The sequence below is a fragment of the Atractosteus spatula genome, chromosome 10 (assembly GCF_055471065.1).
Source record: "Atractosteus spatula isolate fAtrSpa1 chromosome 10, fAtrSpa1.hap1, whole genome shotgun sequence".
In the NCBI taxonomy this organism is placed as follows: Eukaryota; Metazoa; Chordata; class Actinopteri; order Semionotiformes; family Lepisosteidae; genus Atractosteus; species Atractosteus spatula.
Window position 1 is genome coordinate 24820883 of NC_142715.1, and position 5000 is coordinate 24825882.

Here is a 5000-nt window from a genome sequence, read left to right on the forward strand (position 1 = left end):
GCTTCGGCTGTGGAGACTTGTTCGGCTGGCGTTCGGGGAGTCGCGTTTTTCAGAATTGTATTGAGATCGTTTTCCACAGAGCTCAGATGTCAAAGCACAGCAGCAGCTCTCCACAGCGATCCTCTATAGCGCCCTTTCTCCCGCAGCTCCGTCCTCATTGGAAGGAAGCAAGAGTGAAAGGCTGAAGTGAAATAGAGCGGGGACGAAGGCAGTGAAGAGAGAGAACGTGGGAAGAAGAGAAAAACGCAAGGGAAAAAAAGCAGCGTCGTAAAATAGGTGACGGAGCTGTCCTCTCTATAAGAAGGGTGCCAGCGAGCCTTGCTCTCGCTTACGGCCACACCCCCTTGAGCACGCCTGATCTCGTCTGATCTCGGAAGCTAAACAGGGATGGGCCTGGTTAGTACTTGGATGGGAGACCGCCTGGGAATACCAGGTGCTGTAAGCTTTTAAGCGCAGGAGGCGCCCTATCCCCGCTCGCTCGCTCATTCCCCTGTTCACACGTGCAGTGCGGCTTGTCCGTCTGTTTATTTGTCAGCTTTGGCGAGACACGGGTGCTTGTGTATTAGCGTGAGCGTTTTTTATTCTGATCATGAACAGTTTTACAAGTCCGCAAAGGATCGAGGAAAGGTTTATCGCCAGCTGAAAAGAGACACAGCGCTTCGGCTGTGGAGACTTGTTCGGCTGGCGTTCGGGGAGTCGCGTTTTTCAGAATTGTATTGAGATCGTTTTCCACAGAGCTCAGATGTCAAAGCACAGCAGCAGCTCTCCACAGCGATCCTCTATAGCGCCCTTTCTCCCGCAGCTCCGTCCTCATTGGAAGGAAGCAAGAAAAAAGCAGCGTCGTAAAAGAGGTGACGGAGCTGTCCTCTCTATAAGAAGGGTGCCAGCGAGCCTTGCTCTCGCTTACGGCCACACCCCCTTGAGCACGCCTGATCTCGTCTGATCTCGGAAGCTAAACAGGGATGGGCCTGGTTAGTACTTGGATGGGAGACCGCCTGGGAATACCAGGTGCTGTAAGCTTTTAAGCGCAGGAGGCGCCCTATCCCCGCTCGCTCGCTCATTCCCCTGTTCACACGTGCAGTGCGGCTTGTCCGTCTGTTTATTTGTCAGCTTTGGCGAGACACGGGTGCTTGTGTATTAGCGTGAGCGTTTTTTATTCTGATCATGAACAATTTTACAAGTCCGCAAAGGATCGAGGAAAGGTTTATCGCCAGCTGAAAAGAGACACAGCGCTTCGGCTGTGGAGACTTGTTCGGCTGGCGTTCGGGGAGTCGCGTTTTTCAGAATTGTATTGAGATCGTTTTCCACAGAGCTCAGATGTCAAAGCACAGCAGCAGCTCTCCACAGCGATCCTCTATAGCGCCCTTTCTCCCGCAGCTCCGTCCTCATTGGAAGGAAGCAAGAGTGAAAGGCTGAAGTGAAATAGAGCGGGGACGAAGGCAGTGAAGAGAGAGAACGTGGGAAGAAGAGAAAAACGCAAGGGAAAAAAAGCAGCGTCGTAAAAGAGGTGACGGAGCTGTCCTCTCTATAAGAAGGGTGCCAGCGAGCCTTGCTCTCGCTTACGGCCACACCCCCTTGAGCACGCCTGATCTCGTCTGATCTCGGAAGCTAAACAGGGATGGGCCTGGTTAGTACTTGGATGGGAGACCGCCTGGGAATACCAGGTGCTGTAAGCTTTTAAGCGCAGGAGGCGCCCTATCCCCGCTCGCTCGCTCATTCCCCTGTTCACACGTGCAGTGCGGCTTGTCCGTCTGTTTATTTGTCAGCTTTGGCGAGACACGGGTGCTTGTGTATTAGCGTGAGCGTTTTTTATTCTGATCATGAACAGTTTTACAAGTCCGCAAAGGATCGAGGAAAGGTTTATCGCCAGCTGAAAAGAGACACAGCGCTTCGGCTGTGGAGACTTGTTCGGCTGGCGTTCGGGGAGTCGCGTTTTTCAGAATTGTATTGAGATCGTTTTCCACAGAGCTCAGATGTCAAAGCACAGCAGCAGCTCTCCACAGCGATCCTCTATAGCGCCCTTTCTCCCGCAGCTCCGTCCTCATTGGAAGGAAGCAAGAGTGAAAGGCTGAAGTGAAATAGAGCGGGGACGAAGGCAGTGAAGAGAGAGAACGTGGGAAGAAGAGAAAAACGCAAGGGAAAAAAAGCAGCGTCGTAAAAGAGGTGACGGAGCTGTCCTCTCTATAAGAAGGGTGCCAGCGAGCCTTGCTCTTGCTTCCGGCCACACCCCCTTGAGCACGCCTGATCTCGTCTGATCTCGGAAGCTAAACAGGGATGGGCCTGGTTAGTACTTGGATGGGAGACCGCCTGGGAATACCAGGTGCTGTAAGCTTTTAAGCGCAGGAGGCGCCCTATCCCCGCTCGCTCGCTCATTCCCCTGTTCACACGTGCAGTGCGGCTTGTCCGTCTGTTTATTTGTCAGCTTTGGCGAGACACGGGGGCTTGTGTATTAGCGTGAGCGTTTTTTATTCTGATCATGAACAGTTTTACAAGTCCGCAAAGGATCGAGGAAAGGTTTATCGCCAGCTGAAAAGAGACACAGCGCTTCGGCTGTGGAGACTTGTTCGGCTGGCGTTCGGGGAGTCGCGTTTTTCAGAATTGTATTGAGATCGTTTTCCACAGAGCTCAGATGTCAAAGCACAGCAGCAGCTCTCCACAGCGATCCTCTATAGCGCCCTTTCTCCCGCAGCTCCGTCCTCATTGGAAGGAAGCAAGAGTGAAAGGCTGAAGTGAAATAGAGCGGGGACGAAGGCAGTGAAGAGAGAGAACGTGGGAAGAAGAGAAAAACGCAAGGGAAAAAAAGCAGCGTCGTAAAAGAGGTGACGGAGCTGTCCTCTCTATAAGAAGGGTGCCAGCGAGCCTTGCTCTCGCTTACGGCCACACCCCCTTGAGCATGCCTGATCTCGTCTGATCTCGAAAGCTAAACAGGGATGGGCCTGGTTAGTACTTGGATGGGAGACCGCCTGGGAATACCAGGTGCTGTAAGCTTTTAAGCGCAGGAGGCGCCCTATCCCCGCTCGCTCGCTCATTCCCCTGTTCACACGTGCAGTGCGGCTTGTCCGTCTGTTTATTTGTCAGCTTTGGCGAGACACGGGTGCTTGTGTATTAGCGTGAGCGTTTTTTATTCTGATCATGACCAGTTTTACAAGTCCGCAAAGGATCGAGGAAAGGTTTATCGCCAGCTGAAAAGAGACACAGCGCTTCGGCTGTGGAGACTTGTTCGGCTGGCGTTCGGGGAGTCGCGTTTTTCAGAATTGTATTGAGATCGTTTTCCACAGAGCTCAGATGTCAAAGCACAGCAGCAGCTCTCCACAGCGATCCTCTATAGCGCCCTTTCTCCCGCAGCTCCGTCCTCATTGGAAGGAAGCAAGAGTGAAAGGCTGAAGTGAAATAGAGCGGGGACGAAGGCAGTGAAGAGAGAGAACGTGGGAAGAAGAGAAAAACGCAAGGGAAAAAAAGCAGCGTCGTAAAAGAGGTGACGGAGCTGTCCTCTCTATAAGAAGGGTGCCAGCGAGCCTTGCTCTCGCTTACGGCCACACCCCCTTGAGCATGCCTGATCTCGTCTGATCTCGGAAGCTAAACAGGGATGGGCCTGGTTAGTACTTGGATGGGAGACCGCCTGGGAATACCAGGTGCTGTAAGCTTTTAAGCGCAGGAGGCGCCCTATCCCCGCTCGCTCGCTCATTCCCCTGTTCACACGTGCAGTGCGGCTTGTCCGTCTGTTTATTTGTCAGCTTTGGCGAGACACGGGTGCTTGTGTATTAGCGTGAGCGTTTTTTATTCTGATCATGAACAGTTTTACAAGTCCGCAAAGGATCGAGGAAAGGTTTATCGGCAGCTGAAAAGAGACACAGCGCTTCGGCTGTGGAGTCTTGTTCGGCTGGCGTTCGGGGAGTCGCGTTTTTCAGAATTGTATTGAGATCGTTTTCCACAGAGCTCAGATGTCAAAGCACAGCAGCAGCTCTCCACAGCGATCCTCTATAGCGCCCTTTCTCCCGCAGCTCCGTTCTCATTGGAAGGAAGCAAGAAAAAAGCAGCGTCGTAAGAGGTGACGGAGCTGTCCTCTCTATAAGAAGGGTGCCAGCGAGCCTTGCTCTCGCTTACGGCCACACCCCCTTGAGCACGCCTGATCTCGTCTGATCTCGGAAGCTAAACAGGGATGGGCCTGGTTAGTACTTGGATGGGAGACCGCCTGGGAATACCAGGTGCTGTAAGCTTTTAAGCGCAGGAGGCGCCCTATCCCCTCTCGCTCGCTCATTCCCCTGTTCACACGTGCAGTGCGGCTTGTCCGTCTGTTTATTTGTCAGCTTTGGCGAGACACGGGTGCTTGTGTATTAGCGTGAGCGTTTTTTATTCTGATCATGAACAGTTTTACAAGTCCGCAAAGGATCGAGGAAAGGTTTATCGCCAGCTGAAAAGAGACACAGCGCTTCGGCTGTGGAGACTTGTTCGGCTGGCGTTCGGGGAGTCGCGTTTTTCAGAATTGTATTGAGATCGTTTTCCACAGAGCTCAGATGTCAAAGCACAGCAGCAGCTCTCCACAGCGATCCTCTATAGCGCCCTTTCTCCCGCAGCTCCGTCCTCATTGGAAGGAAGCAAGAAAAAAGCAGCGTCGTAAAAGAGGTGACGGAGCTGTCCTCTCTATAAGAAGGGTGCCAGCGAGCCTTGCTCTCGCTTACGGCCACACCCCCTTGAGCACGCCTGATCTCGTCTGATCTCGGAAGCTAAACAGGGATGGGCCTGGTTAGTACTTGGATGGGAGACCGCCTGGGAATACCAGGTGCTGTAAGCTTTTAAGCGCAGGAGGCGCCCTATCCCCGCTCGCTCGCTCATTCCCCTGTTCACACGTGCAGTGCGGCTTGTCCGTCTGTTTATTTGTCAGCTTTGGCGAGACACGGGTGCTTGTGTATTAGCGTGAGCGTTTTTTATTCTGATCATGAACAGTTTTACAAGTCCGCAAAGGATCGAGGAAAGGTTTATCGCCAGCTGAAAAGAGACAC

The 5000-nt window shown here is 52.8% G+C and overlaps 1 protein-coding gene, 6 non-coding genes and 2 pseudogenes across 7 annotated transcripts in view; 8 read left to right on the top strand and 1 right to left on the bottom strand.

Moving 5' to 3' along the window:
* Positions 1 to 5000, bottom strand: part of LOC148826073 (uncharacterized) — a 588722-nt gene that overhangs the window by 462848 nt on the left and 120874 nt on the right. The window lies entirely within an intron of this gene.
* On the top strand, positions 327 to 445 carry LOC148826454 (5S ribosomal RNA). Its single transcript, XR_016091880.1, has one exon. It is a non-coding gene; the product is annotated as a 5S ribosomal RNA (ribosomal RNA).
* LOC148826455 (5S ribosomal RNA) lies at positions 902 to 1020 on the top strand. The gene has a single exon (XR_016091881.1). It is a non-coding gene; the product is annotated as a 5S ribosomal RNA (ribosomal RNA).
* LOC148826456 (5S ribosomal RNA) lies at positions 1558 to 1676 on the top strand. The gene has a single exon (XR_016091884.1). It is a non-coding gene; the product is annotated as a 5S ribosomal RNA (ribosomal RNA).
* Positions 2214 to 2332, top strand: LOC148826457 (5S ribosomal RNA; annotated as a pseudogene).
* On the top strand, positions 2870 to 2988 carry LOC148826458 (5S ribosomal RNA; annotated as a pseudogene).
* LOC148826459 (5S ribosomal RNA) lies at positions 3526 to 3644 on the top strand. Its single transcript, XR_016092965.1, has one exon. It is a non-coding gene; the product is annotated as a 5S ribosomal RNA (ribosomal RNA).
* LOC148826460 (5S ribosomal RNA) lies at positions 4099 to 4217 on the top strand. Its single transcript, XR_016091885.1, has one exon. It is a non-coding gene; the product is annotated as a 5S ribosomal RNA (ribosomal RNA).
* Positions 4674 to 4792, top strand: LOC148826461 (5S ribosomal RNA). Its single transcript, XR_016091886.1, has one exon. It is a non-coding gene; the product is annotated as a 5S ribosomal RNA (ribosomal RNA).